Here is a 16586-nt window from a genome sequence, read left to right as displayed (position 1 = left end):
TGTAATTACTATTGGTTTCATGTTGGTATGTTTGAGATAAATAATAGTAAGTTCAAATTAAAATTAGCAAATATCCATAGATCTCAATTTTACAAACAATTGCTTAAAAATCAGAAGAAACAATATAAAAAAACGATTAATCAGTATTGGGATTTATAAAATGTTTCTTAATATTATATTAATTATATTAAGAAACAGAATTCCAAATACAAAATGTGGCATGCATATTATCACACATTTAAACCAAGCAAATAAACAAATACAAATGTTTCGTTATACCTGTGATATTTTTTTCATGACAGGAAAGGTAAGTTTGCTCTAGTACAACTACAATGAGTAAGAAATTACCTAAAAAAAGCAGAAACCTAATAGTATGAAGCAGGCTATTATAAATGTATAGACCAAATAGACCCCTTGATGCAATAGAAAACCAATTACCTAAAACATGTTTTCGAGTTAATAAACTAATAAAAAAATTGTTCCTTACTTCAAACTTCATATTAGACGTTTTAAAATTTAAAAAAAAAAGCTGATTTTACGCATTATTTAATTTTTAACTATCTACTAAAAAAATATTAATAAAATATTTTGAATTTAACAAGAAAATAAATACTTGGATCCTTGTTGTTTATTATTCTCCTAAATATTTGTTTTTTTTATATTAGAGGCATTCCCTACTGCATCACCAATAAGATCAAAATAAAATATATGTCTGTTAAAGGTATTAGGTGTGGGCAGTTCCTAAGTATTAGTGTAATAGTTCTATAGGCTTTGTGCCAGGTTAGAGACGTTCTAAAAATCTCGAAAATAACAATTTACACTTAGAACATTGAAAGACCAGAATTATAGTAAACAACAACTTTAAGTGCAACATGTGCACAGGGGCAAGGAGGGTGTTTTGTTGACAAACATATTTATCGATTCTCTGTTGTCAATTTTACACCCATTCTCAAAAGAGGAAATTTTCAGCTATACAGGGTATCTCACGACGAATAGACGCGATCAATATTTCGGAAATTAATTTTTTAAAAATTTTGAAAATCTATCAACATGGCACGGTCTATAGGGGCCACACAACTAAAATATTTTGACAGTTGTGACGTTTCCGGTTATACCGGAAGTAGGTGTCAACTTCGTTATTTTAAATATGACACCCTATATATTTTTACATTTTTGGCTTCCACGTGAAATTCTAGGTATATTTTGTGTATAATGTCCTATACCTAAGTGTAACCGTTTTTGACATATTTTTAATTTCATGTGAAAACCTATGTTTATAAGCTCTAACATAATTATTGATTACTCCCTTTTAGTAGCCTTTATTTATTGGTAAGTTTTGGTTTTCTTTGTGTATTCGTCGTAAGACACCCTGTATATCAACTCATAATAATGTTCCAATAAAATATTTAATTTCCATAAAAATGCTTTTTATTAGATAAGTACTTTTACTCTAATGAAGTACGTTAAAAAAACGCATAAAGAGTTCATAAATGGTAAATTATTTAAAATTTAAAGCAGAATCTGTTAGTAATAAATATTTAGCATGTAAATATTTTTTGACGACGTCACTGGTAAAAATTACCTGTGTCGGCAAAATCAATAATGCGATCGAGCAGCGTTGCGATGTTGTTGCCTTTTTCTCTAAAATAAGGACGTTATTTACATTCAGTTAACTTTAAATGACTTCCTTATAGAGTATCTTATTATATTTTATGAAAAAAAAATGCTTCATATTTTATTAAAGAGGAAAAGTATTATTTTGCGCCTGCCAAAATAAGTGACAAATTTTTATGATATTACAAACCGTGTTCCTTTTTCATTTCTACACAAGCATTTGGCATCATTGCATCAGAGATGTTACAAGCAAGCAAACTGCTCATAGTTCCATGGCAATCCTAATTCTAGCCTTTCAATGTTCTAACAACTTACATTTTTTAATAGTTATTTCTTTATAGTTAACGGAGCCATAGTTGTAAATATGGAAACACTATAGGATATTTGAAAGGTCCTTATCTCTTTAATTTTTAAGCAGTTAATTTTTTCTCATCAGAACTTTTCTATTAGTGATTTTTTCTTGAGCTTTTAGGTTTTAAAAAAGTTTTCCTGCTTGACGAATATACTATTCAGGGTGAATCGCGACTCAGGGTGAATAAGGCTGGGGTATAACGAAATGGATATTTAAGTTGCCCAATTCTGCTTTATTACCTACATACAGGGTAATTTTCGTATTTTAGTAAAAACTTATACACCCTGTAGTCTCTAATTGGCTTAGCCGATTTTTAATTTTTTTTATACAAACACCTTTCGAGCATCTACACTTTTTGACGCTTAGAAAATAGAAAAGTTCCAGGGCCAGATTTAGTCAATTCCCAAATAGCCCTTTAATTGTAAGATACCCTGTACATCGAAATTGACTTTTGTTTACCTTTTTCCTAAAAACTACATACATTTCTGAAGAGAAATATGCCACTATATCGAGTGGCGCACCAAGGGTTATATACAAAAAAAATCTTTCTAGATGGTTCACACGTCTTTTTAGCGATGTGTGCATTAAAGCTACGCCATGAAATAAAAATGTTAACTGCTTGACCTGATTTTTATTTTTAGTTGCAAAAAAAAACCAATAAAACCAAAACCTAGATAAGGACAAAACTACAAATGGGGCTAGTTCATAAAAGACATGTCAGGAGATGCATATTAATGCGTTAAAATCTATAAAATATTTTCAATATGCGTACCTACCACCCATCTTTGTACATTTTTGTGCACGCGTTTCTAGGTTTGCAATCGAGCGGTCATTTGACGGTTTTCTTTAATCTCGTCACAATACACATTTATCCGATTTATTAATTGATCCCTAGTTTCGATTAGAACACTGAACACTTTTTTTTAGATGCTCCATAAAAAGTAGTCGGCTAGATTAAAGTCTGGCGACCTAGCTGCCAAGGATGTGGACCTCTCTGTCCAATATACCGATCAGCAAATTATTGATCAAGATATTTTGACATCAATTCTAAAATGACCGGTTACCCCATCGCTTGGAAGTAGATGCCTCTTTAATTTAATTCTTCTAACAAGTTCGGTAAAATATTTTGAAGAAAGTCTAAATACACAACAGCCGTTAGTCGTTCGGGGAAAAAATTTGGTCCAAAAGGATCATTTATTAAGCCGCACTAAGCATTCACCGAAAACTTTCGTTGAGAATTAGTCAATCGTACAAGATGGAGGTTTTTATTTGCCCATATATGAGAGTTTTTTTAAATTAAAGACTTCGTCCCTTGTGAATTGGAGTTCAGAAATAACGGATCAGTAAATAACGTTCTGAAAATACTACTTCGGTAATTTGTTATCCACATAGCAAATCTCAGTCTAGGCAAGTGGTCACCTTCTTGTAATCTTTGTACCGCTTATACATGGAAAGAGTATAAATTTTAATATTTTATAGTTCTCGATACTCGTATACCGCTAATTAAGCGGAAATCCGCCTAGTGCTAGTGGTTGGATCTTCTCTTACAAGGTTGAGAATATTCTCTTCTTTGAACCACGTTATTTGCACCCACTCTTTCAACATGAACATCGGTTGAGGGAAACTTACCTTTCTCTCTGTTTCTCCGAATTCTCCGTTCGGGAAATCGTCTTCTGTATTCTTCTGAAGCCATTTCGTTACCATTACAAAATCCGTATACAAATACGATATGTGGATAATCAAAATTTGTAAAAAACATCATTTTTACAATTGAAACGTACAAACTTTTTATAAAGGGAGAACAATAATTAGTGCTTTTAATAAGCAACGTCAAACAAAAACGAAATAGGTACAACATAAATGTTATCTTAAAAACGTCTGTCAAAAATCCCAGACTTACTTGATTAGTTTAAGGCATTAAAATTTATTGCAATTAATTGATGTTTTCTTTAGAAACCGTAAGTATATATACATTAAAGCTTTCTTAATGTTTTTATTAGTACCGCTTAGGTAAAGCTGTAATGCACACATCGCTAAAGAGACGTATGTATCATCTAAAGATTTTTTTTCGTATATAAACGTTAGTGTGCTACTCAACATAGTGGCATATTTTTCTTTAGAAATATGTGTAGATGCCCAACAGGTGTTTGTATACAAAATTTTTAAAAAATCGGCTTAGCTGTTTAGGGGCTATAGGGTGAATAAGTTTTTACCAAAATATATAAATAAAGCCGAATTAGTCAATTCAAATATGCATTTCGTTATACCCCAGGCATGCCTTATACTCCACATAAGTATGTACAATGGGTCGCGAATCACCCTGTATATATTATACATTATAGTTTAATAAATACTTGCGAGTGATACTGGATAACAAACTTTGTTGGAATAAACATCTAGAAATTACCGTAAATAAAGCCACTAAAGCTGATTTGCAGAAACCTAGCGGGGAAAAACTGGGATGTTTTCCCAAAATACTGCCATGGATGTACAGGGTGTCCCAAATTCGAGGATGACCATTGGAATCTCGGAAACCGTAAGAGTTTCAGGGTCGGTTAAATGGAGGCAAATTTGCGCAATTTGGAGCTTAATAAAATGACGTTTAAAAAATTTGAAAATTCCGAATACGTCCGGAGTTATCCGAAAAAAATCGAAAATTGTCAAAATCGTTTTTACCTGCTACCGACATCGGAAAACTGAAAACTTTTTTATTGCCACTTTGTATACACAACATGACGCAAAAAAAAAATGAATCCGACGTCTCGTTTTTTTTTTTCGATCATCATTAACTTTATATTTTCTTATAGGCGCCATATTGCATTTTCTCATTTTTAAAAAGTATTTTTAATTGCTTTTAAAATGCGGTATCGCACTTCGATTACTCCTTCTAGTACTTTCCATAGGAACTCCAAAGTACTCTGTATTTGATATATTTTTTTTTAAAACCAATTCAATGAAAATGTATCCTTTCATTTTATTAAGTTTAACCGTATACTATAAAAATTAAAAAAAATAAAAATATTAGGTTAGAAAAGGATACATTTTCATTAAATTGGTTTAAAACAAAACTATATCAAATTCAGTGTATTTTATAGCTTTAGTTTATATAAAATCAATTTATTTGCAAATCCCATTGATATATCTTTCTCTCTTGCACTCATGGAGTTCTTATGGGAAGTACGGACATGTAAGTGCCATACCTCATTTTAAAGGCAATTAAAAATACCTTTTAAAAATGAGAAAATCCAATATGGCGCCTATAAGAAAAAATATAGTTGATGATCGAAAAAAAAAACGAAACGTCGGATTATTTTTTTTTGCGTCTTGTTGTAGAGTATAAAAAGTGGCAATGATAAACTGTGTTTAGTTTTCCGATATCTCTTTAAATAAAGTCGGTAAAAGGTAAAAACGATTTTGACAAATTTCGTTTTTTTTTATATCTCCGGAAGTACCCGGAATTTTAATATTTTTTAAACGTCATTTTATTAAGCTCCAAATTGCACAACTTTGCCTTCATTTAACCGATCCCGTAACTTACGGTTTCCTAGATCCCAATGGTCATCCTCGAATTTGGGACGCCCTGTATACCATGATATTAAAATCCATAATCACGTACGGGGCAGTGGTGTGACATGACTCAACAAAGTAAAGCACAATAAGACGCAAACTATAGTTGACCTAGAATCTTTTCATCGGGTGGTAGAGAACGCTCCAAAATATTCCTTGAAACCATCGAATCAAAAATATCCAAAGCTCTAGTAAGTTTAACTCAAAGTAAACTACGTATTCTCACAGGTTTTTTAAAGGGGCATTGAGCACCGCAGGAAATTGAAACTAGAATAAGGAAGTGTAACACAGATTCAGCGGGGAATAGGAAGAGACCCCAGAACACCTAGTAACTGTATGCGAAACCGTTGCCAAAAATCGTGCATGTGGTAGCACACTGGTAGCTATACAGTTTTAGAAGGAATCATTCCATCACTAAAGCTGTTATAACAATTACCAACCCTTATCAAAGCAATAGGATTGTACGAAATGACTTGAGTACTTGAGACTAACATTAAGCAGTAATTACAAAGATGCACACTATAGATCTTAATATAACTTCATCCTTATTCTAATCTAATCTAATCTTAATAAATACGTTTTAAATCTATTCAATTAAGTTACTAAGAACTTAACACCCGGATCTTACATTTTGCATAAAATTATGGTTTCTATATTTATCTAAACCTATGTTAAATCTGCCAATTAATAAATATTATAACCATGCCATAGTACTGTCGTTAATTAGTAGCAAATTAGAGTCATAATGTTCACACATCAAATATAGAGATAATTAGTGGGTGTTTGAAAATAATTTGATGTGAAGTGGGCCTGTTTTATGAAACAGTTCTATCTAATAATTATGATTTTAATGGCAAGTCATTGAACACATGTACGGGTATAATAGTGTGAACCAAGTTTAATGAAAAAAAATAGAAATTTTGATTGATTTGGAGAAAACCAAATATGATGCATTTATTTTCTAAGGGAAATTTTTTTAATTATATCGAAAGTTACAAGCATACATTAAAATTTTCAAAAGGCTTTGATGCCATACAAGATGCTGATTTTTTGATATTTTTAAAATGCATAATACTTTGAATGAAATACGAAAGAAAGAGGTAATTAAAGATTAGGCGTAATGATATTATATTTCTATTTTTTATCTTAATTTTCACTGTATATTTGTCGGAAGTGGAGGTTTGGAGGGAGAGAAAAAGGAGGTTTTTTTTTAAGTATATCAACACTGTTTTCACTATTTTAAAGCAAAACATTGGCTAAAGGTAGATCTCACTACTGCCACAAACCATTATAATCTTGCAAAAATATTCCTGTTTTTTTAGAAAATTGTTATTCTTTTAATAGATCAAAAATGTTTTATTTTTCTGCTTTCATTTATTACCCATTTAGAATACTTGACGTCATTTCAGTGTCACTGGGTCAAACAAATAAAAGGCGAAAGTTAAATATTTTAATACGGAGTCACATTGGCTTAATGGCATTTAGCACTTTGGAATTTATGCCTCTTAATTTGCTTGTATCTGGAATCTAAATTTTATAACATTGACGCCATATCTGCTAATCTAAATCTCCTTCTCCACAAATCAAGAAATGTAATCTATATGGGATGCAAAATTATAGAAGCACCTAAAATTTAAGTAAAATATATTAGATTAATATGTTTAAGCTAGTTTCCTTGGTAAATGTCTATTATTTTTTAAGAATTGTAAAATAGGTAACATAGTCTTAAAGAAAATCTCATCGTCTTTGCTTCTCTTATGTACTTCTTTTGTCTATTTTCTTTTGGTTTTCTAGTTCCCCTTTAGATACCAATAGGCAGAAACACATGTCTGCAGGTATCACCTTTGTTTCTTCCATCGTACGGAGCATCCCGATAAGTCTATGCTTTTATCATTTAACTCTGTATGCTAACTGTCTGTCTTTGGGTTAATTGGTAGAATTTAGTCTCATCTCAATAATTTAAAAGCAAAATAAATGAATTTACTAAAATAGATTGACTATATAGTTCATTATTTAATAAAAGTTGATTTTTGATTTTAAAAAGAGTTGATTAAGAATTAAATGTATTTTTTTGACCAGAAAACTGGGAAAGTATTCTTGAAGAAAAATGACCAGGTGAATGTGCTTATTTATTTTTTTGGAAATTAAAATCATACATTGGTTTATCTACAAAAGAATCTTATTTTAAGGGTAAATATAGAAAGAAGAAATCTTGGTTGACGGGTAGTTTATTAAAATGATTACGAGAGAGAGAAATTTGTTTTTTTTACCTTATTATAGAAGGTACAGTAGTAGCCAAAAGTAGATAGACAAAGTATTATTTTCATATAATTGTTTAAAGATTTACCCACAGGTCGCCTAGTTTTTAAATTATTGTTATTTGTAAGGCGGTCTATAAAAAGATACCAATAAATTTCAGTTAAATATTTTGCTTGCTATCAGATAAAGCAATAATATAAATATAGCTGGTCAAAAGTAGATAGACAAAAACAATTTTGGAATTATTTTTTTGTCTAGATATTTATAAAATAAAATTAGTATAGTATTCCTTCTCTTTAACTCAAGGTGCAACATGCCACACGGAATTAGATTCTCTCTTGATTTAAGACAACGCATTATTAATGCATATCGCGCGGGTGATCGTCAAATTGATATTGATCGTAGATTTAATATTAAAAGAAAAGCTGTTTGGGCAATTATCAAAAGATATGAAAGTACAGGATCATTAGAGCCAAAAAATAAATCTGGTCAACCAAAAAAAATGGACATTAGAGCTGTACGCAAATTAAAACAAATTAGCCAGAATAACCCTTTCATGACCCTACAAGCTCTAGGGATTTGTAATGTGTCCTCAAGGACAGTAAGACGAAGGTTGGTAGAAGAGAATCTATTTGCACGTAGGCCAGCAAAAAAACCATTGCTTTCAAAAAAGAATCGCGTAGCCCGATTGGAATTTGCTCGTCAGCATATAAACTGGACAAAGCATGAATGAAAACGTGTTTGCTGGAGCGACGAATAGAATTTATAATTTGTTTAATTCCAATGGAATTCAATATGTTAGACGTCCTTCTGGCCAGCGTTTCAATCCCAAGTACACAAAACCCACAGTTAAGCATGGAGGTGGATCAGTGATGGTTTGGGGTTGCTTCTCAGATTATGGAATGGGCTCGTTACATCGCATAAAGGGCATAATGGACAGGTTTATGTACAGGGATATTCTTAGAGATGTCATGTTGCCCTATGTCGAAGACAATTTACCATTAAGATTCAAATTCCAGCAAGATAATGACCCGAAGCATTCCTCCAAAAATATGAAGCAATTTTTCGAAGAAGAAAAAATGCCAGTTTTAAAATGGCCATCCCAGTCACCCAATCTTAATCCCATCGAAAATTTATGGAAAATTGTAGATCGTGATATTGGAGATACAAACTATTCAAATAAAGGTGAATTATTCGAACGGTTGCAACAGAAATGGAAAAATATTGGTTTTAAACTCATAGACAATCTTATTGAATCAATGCCACGTAGATGTCAGGCTGTAATAGACAATAATGGGTATTTTACAAAATACCCATTATTGTCTATATTATAGATGTTTTAGTTTGTAATTTAAAAAAATACTTCGAAAAAAAAAGAGTATTGGTTATTTTTTAAATTTATCTATCTACTTTTGTCCAGCGTATATTTAGTTATTTCTTATTATTTACCAAACTAGGTGATTGTTTCTAAAGAATGTTTTAATATTTTTATACATGTTTATATTGCCCATAATATACTTAAATATCTTTATTATAAAATTTTTTTTTCCTTTGATTTTTTTAAAAAACCATTTGTCTGTCTACTTTTGGCCATTACTGTATATATATTGAAAAGGGCACAAATACAAGGTGATTGAAAGTGATGGAAACAAAGCGTTTCTCTCTTTGCTCTTTCTTCTTCTTCTTCTTTTTCTTCTTCTACATCCTTAATTTCCATAACTGGTGTTATTGAATACCATATGTACACAATATATGTATACATTTCATTTCCTTTTATATAAACTTTTTCTATATTTTTCTTATCTGTTAGATTTTTAATTATTTCTGAAAATTCATAAACTGGGCTATATCCCTCATACCAAGGAATATAGTGTTGTTTGATCATTGTCCATTTTGCCTCCTTAATCACTTGCTTCGATAATTGATCCAAAGCGAATGGAGGTTTAAACACAAAATGACCAATTTTTTCTTCATCGTAGAATGCCAGTTCTTTGGGAAGAAATTTTTTATTTTCCAGTTTAAAATCCCGAACATCTAATATTGGAAAATTCATGTTTTTCTTTTTCATAATTATACTTGTTTAACTATTTTTGTAAGAGGGTTATAAGCTAAGATGCAATCATATATCACTAAAATCTTTATTTAATTCAAACTCGATTCGCATCACAACTCGACCGGACTGTATCATTTTTTTTTTAATGCATACAATTTATATAGGAAATCAAAAATCAAAAAAAAAATATCAGCAGTTAACCCCAATGATTTAAATACCAAGCAAATATTTGTAAATTACAAAAAAAAATTAACAAAAGTAATGAGTAAAGCTAAAACTATATATTTCAGCAAATTTTTTAAATTTTGTAAACAAAGCAAAAAAAAAGTTGTTGAATAACATAAAACATGCCACCATTCAAAAATCAACTAAACCGAGAATAATTAGTGTAACGGAGGAGTCAGGTTTGGTTACAACAAATCAAAAAATATCAGAAGAATTTAATAAATACTTTAGTAAGGAAGGGCAAAAACTAGCTGCTAAAATAAAAAACCTCAAAACTATATTATTAATCCTGAAAATAACTGTAAAAGTAGTTTCTTTCATAAACCTATTTTGGAAAATTGGATCTTTGGGAAATAGAGACTCAAATATTGATGATGGCATATCTAATAATTTTATAAAGAAAATTATTAAATATGATATAATATAACAATTACTTGATAGTACCTCTTTTACATCTGGTAAATATTATCTGAGTCTAAGTTTACCCTGAAATATTAAAACATATTTCAGGGTAATACCAAAAAAAGTAATTCAAGTTATACCACTTCATAAATCAGGCCCAAGGGATGAGACAAAATAACAGACCCATGTGGCTCTCACCAACAGCATGAGCAAGGTTGTAAAAAAATTTATTAAATTGAAATTGTGTAGCTATATTGACAAAAATAACCTACTAAATGCAAATCAGTATGGTTTTAAGAGAGGTATGTTAACGATAACTAACGACATCATTAATATAAAAATATGCCTAGACCTGGCTAAGGCCTTTAATTCAGTGCCACACCACATCTTGCTGGAACGCTTAGAAGCTAGGTATAAGAGGAATGCCATAAAATTTATTAAGAACATTAATTTTTCGAAAATCGTTACCAGCAAGTTAAAATAGGCGATGTTTATAGCAGCAAAATTTCAGTAGGACGTGGTGTTCCACAGGGCATGGTCCTTGGCCCATATTGTTTACTCTCTATAGTATATTTTCGGTAATAACGAATGTGCAAGTTGTCTATTATGCTGAGAATACCGATCTGATAGCCAGGGGTGACGCATAAAATGAAATATTTTAAAAAGGCGAACAAGTCCTTGTCAAGCTTAAAAAAAGCCTAGATTTTAGTTTATTGTCGCTTAGTATTGACTAGAATCATTTCATGTGTCACTTCATGACAAAAGCAGGATTACCTTATAACCTTGCGACTGTTACAAACAGTAGTAAAACCTTGTAATTGTGTGCGGATTAGTGCTGTCAACGAAATTACATATTTGAAATTCAAATTCAAATATATTACTTAAAATTGTACAATATTGTTACAAAGTTAGTGTTTGTGCCCTAAGTCACAAGTGACTTATCGGGACACAGTATTTCAGAATACAATAATTATTTAACAATAAATTTGAGAGCTTGTTATAGAAACCAAATTAAATTAACTTAGATTAAATTTGTAAAAGTAATATTTAAATTAATTTATTCTTCTATTCTATCAATAAATAATATTTGCAAATATACCTTTAATTATAACATTTGTTTACGTTAGAAAAGGTAGCTATAACAAAACATTTTTATAGTTACACCTGATCCATTCGGTTACGCGTATATTAAACAGTTTTTTTCTTATAGCCTTAAAAGCGTGTGGTATAAAATTAAAAAATCTTGGCTCCACATAAGAAATATGATGTTGACAAATTTTATCTTATTCAAGAAAACATGTTCTCTCGTGACAGATTTTAATATTAAGGCGTTGGGGTAAAATCTTATAAATGTTTTTATTCTTCATAAAGTTAAGGGTGCTCTTCAGGTAAAGTTCTCTTACAGTCAGAGCACCACTTTCCAAAAACAAATTAACTGTTAGGTATCTTTGTGGTTTTTTATTTATTATTTTAAGTATATATTTTTGAGTGATAACCAGGTTTGTTAACATTGTGCTACACGCACTGCCCCAAATTCTTATACTATAATTTAGAATGGATTCAACCAGAGCCTCATAGACCACTTCCAACAACTCACGAGGCATAAATTCGCGTAGTTGATAAAACCTATTAGTTGTTTTCCTTATCTTTTTAGTTATGTAATCAATGTGCATATTGTATCTTAAATTTCTATCAATATGAACGCCGAGGTATTTTGTGTTTGAAACTGAAGAAATCTTAGAATCACAAGTACAATTTTCAATCTGATTTGCAAAAACAGGAAAAGTATGTATTGTTAGTTCCACAGGTTCTTCTTGCTGATTACTGTTATAAATCGAGAAATTTCCAAAGTTTAATTAATGTGATATATTTTTCAGCTAGCTTTTGCACTTCTGACCATGATTTTGCTTTTACTAGAATTACTGTATCATCAGTGTAACAAATAATAGAACAATTTATTTCAGGTAAAATTCTTGTAAGGTTGTTTGAGTGTATACTTCGATAGACATCTAAAATGGGAGTAAAATAAAAGAGCTATAAATTCTATATGCTAAGACAGTGTTTGTCACATAGGGGAAACTGGGTAACAGTGAGACACTTCTTCTTTTTACTATAAGATCATTACTATCAAATATAAAAAAAAAATTTTAATGACTGTATGTTTACATCCTTTTATTAACACAATATGCATATAATTTAGCAGTACCTGTTTTAAGATCTCTGAATTTGACACATAAAATCCAGTTGTCATTTGTCTCAGTGTTACCCATGCATGGGTAACAGTAAGACACTATATGTAATTGCCCAAATATTAGTGATTAAAACAAAATAAAAACTCCAACTTAATTTATTTCAATTTTGATTTTAAACAGAACATCAAAGGAAATTGTGGCTTTAAACTTACTTTAATTTTTAAAATAAGAAAACATGTTTTAAAAGAAAATTAACGCATATGCAACAAATTAAAGTTTAATTCAAACGAAAAAAATTAATTTTGTCGCTTAGTATGACCGTAATTAAGGGGTCTTGTTAAAATCATTTTAACGTCTTTAGCTGATATTGTGGCAATGTCTGGGATAACGGGAAAATAAAGTTTTGAATCAGTCTTTTGGCTTTTTCTCATAAAACTAATATTCGCCTCATTTGTCTCAGTAACACAAGAAGGCACCTTTTCTATGTAGTAAACAGACTTTGATTTTGTGTTTTCTGGTTTAAATTCAACCAGAAGAGATCCACTTTTGGATCCACTTCAGGTTCAAGATGTTCAGATGATGCATCAGAATGCCATTCTTCATCATCTTCATCACTGTCCTGAATCTTTCGCTTCACACTTTTCTTTTTCTGTACATCTATTGAGCTTGAAGGTATCGTTTTTTTAGCCTGTCTTTCTTCCAGCTCAAGTTTTTTAGGAGTATCAGTGGGTATCATGCTTTTTCCCTTTTGTCTACCTTTGGATGTCTCTTTTCTCGGCTCAGCTTTAGGAAACTGGCGAATTTCTTCCAGGGCTATAAATCTATTTGCGTTTAGTTTAGTTTCATCATCAATTGGTTCACGAGGAGGAGTTTGATTACCCAGTTCTAGTTGAGGTCTATCAGTGACTGAGCATGGCAAAAAGTCAATATCTGTAAATATTTCTCTGTCAAAAGGAAATATTCCGCATTTTTTAAAAGCGAAGGTAGTATTTGCTGAAATCAATGCTTCTTGATATGCTTCCCCCACATAACCTGCAACTTGATCAATGGTAACTGGCTTTTCAGGATGATGCATCAGCCAGCTCTCCATAGCAGCATTATAAGCAATACTGAAAGGCTTAAAAATGCCAACGTCTAAAAGTTGCATCTTATTGGTCGAGTGTGGTGGAAATGTCACAATAGTGACGCAGTTTTCCTTGGCAAGTTTGATAACCTGGATGGATAGATGACTCTTATGATTGTCATAAAGTAAAAGGCTTAGATTTTTTTTCGAACTAGAGCTGTGCTTAATAAAGTGCTCCATTACTTTTAAAAACAAGTCGGCATTCATCCAACCAGACGGAGATGCCAGACCTAAAGTACCAGCCGGAGCACCAACAATCATGTGTTCTTTGAAGTGAACCCGTGGAAAAACCATAGCAGGAGGGAGATGATTTCCTGCAGCACTTTCTATTGCACATGTTGTTACAAGAACGCTCTTTTCTCCACTTGTAACTTTATTGACTTGTTTTGCTCTTTTCGGCTAAAACCTTTTTTGAACAGTCACTGTAGCCATTTCATTAAGATTAAAAATACGCGTCCCATCGCTAAATCTTTTATTGCGTTTCATTGCTTTGCATAAGTTATTAAAAAGCATATTAACGTTATGCCTATTAAAGGATGTGGCCCGTGACAGACTACATTCTTCTGGAGTTCTTAAAGAAACATTTGGATTTCTTCTTATGAAATTTCTCATCCACTCCTCTCCTGCTATTTTATTAACGGACCATTTCGGAGGCATCTTAAAATGGTTTATGAATGCTAGCTTAAAGGCCAATTTACGGAAATCACAAAGAGGGAACCCATAAAACATCGGAGAGCATTTAATAATATAATCAGCCAGCATTTTTTCTTGCTCGGTATTAAATACTTTATTTACTGCATAACTAGGTGTACACCGAATCAATTCATCATGACTGGATTTTCTCTTTCGCACATATCTAAAAATAGATATTGTATGTATTTGGTAAGTGTGATTAAACTAACTTTTTTACCTAGATAAGGTCTGGAAACTGAAATTTCCTTGTTTTGCAACAGATCTAGTGCTACGTCCGCTAAGCATAGCTTAAACTGCCCATTTCATAGTTTTCTCGACAAATGTTCCATAGTTTGTTTTCCTAGGTGGATTCCTCTGCATTCTAAAAACTTTTTTTATAAAATTCTAAAAAAAAGAACCGACTATAACCGTTCTATATTCTTTAATAATATCTGGGTAAGAATGAGACATGTCTCACTATTACGCATTGTCGCTAAAGCTAAAAAAAACATCATAACCCTAACCACAAATTTCTTTTGCTCTATTAAACTGCCTTATTCTGTTAGCTAGATATTCAACTTACAAAAAAGTCTCAACTTACCTGTTTTATTTACGTTTTGCACACGAAAGGCACGTGAACGCGACAGAATTCAATTCAAACACGAATGAAAATTAAACGAATAGGATGTAACTAAGATACACAAGTAGTGACATATTTTGACTGGATAAAGAACCGGAGCAATTTCGAATGTCCTATTGTTCCCCGTGTCTCACTATTACCCAGTTTCCCTATACAATAATAGTAAACATATATAATGGTTTGGTACTATTAACTATGGAATTTGTATTTGGGAAGCTGCCAGTAAGATTTTTTTGAATCCTCTTAAAATTAACTGGGAAAAAAAATTAAAATATCTCTTTCAAAAAATATAATGCATCATACCGAGTTATTATATTTAAACACCATAATTACACCTTAGTAACCAGAAAATTCATATTAATACATCAATCCATTACCGCAGTTTAAAAAAGTATGGTTTTCTTAGCTCCCAAAAAATATAATCGATTGTCTCAGAAACTAAAAAATAATAAATTCTCTAAAATTAATCGAAATGTTAACTTGTGGATACTAAACCTTTAAGAAGATATACTTGTGCCAGTAATAAAGAATAATTTACGATATTATTCTTTCATATATGTAGATGCGTACATTTTCTTCTCATTTTCTATTGTTCCGACTAACGACAAATTAAAAGCATTTGCTTATTTTTAATAATTGATAATTATACATATATGACACACGCATAAGTAATTTGTGCGTCTAGTCTTAAAAGAATATTTAATTATATATATAGCATCAACACTCATGGTTCCATCACAGGTACTCATTTGGCAAAATATCTTTGTCTGCTTATTAAAAATTAATATTGGCTTAATGGCTATATTTTTTATTATAACTTTATGGCAGCAGCCGATTCTTTCAGTTGGTAAAGGTCATGAAGGTGTATTTATCTAAAAAAAACTAATTTTGATACACTAAGTATATCACACTTTTCTAAAGAGATAGTGACAGATAAAATATCTTTAGTACGATATCTACTTTATTTCAAAGACTCCAAACATCTTACAATAACAAATACAAAATCAAAAACAATACAATACAAAATCAATACAAAAACAAATACAAAAAAAAAACAATAACCCTTTAAGTTGATCTACAACAGATTTAAGTCTCTTTTTAGCAAATAAGTCTGATTTTGTTGATTTTTGAAAAACTCTTTAAATTTTCAAGAAATATAAGCGTTTATAGATAAGATAAGAAAGTTTATTGCCGGATACACTAAAAAAAGCAAAGTATGTTATAATATTCATTCGGTTTTCAGGATTCTCCGTAAGTAATAATGGTACCATCCTTTCTTTTCCTTCTCGACTTGTACTATGATGGACTATCCCGATACACCTATGTCCTTGAGTAATTTAAGTTGTCGCACTACTTTAATTTTTTTAAATAGAATATATTCATACACCAAACTTCGGTGAATACTATTGGAATATGTAGTGTTCTTACGGTATTATGATCCTGCTATTTAATCGCAATTTTAAATATATAGCTAATTTAGCTATTAA

This window comes from Anthonomus grandis, chromosome 3 (assembly GCF_022605725.1).
Source record: "Anthonomus grandis grandis chromosome 3, icAntGran1.3, whole genome shotgun sequence".
NCBI lineage: Eukaryota > Metazoa > Arthropoda > Insecta > Coleoptera > Curculionidae > Anthonomus > Anthonomus grandis.
Note: the sequence above shows the minus strand (reverse complement) of the source record.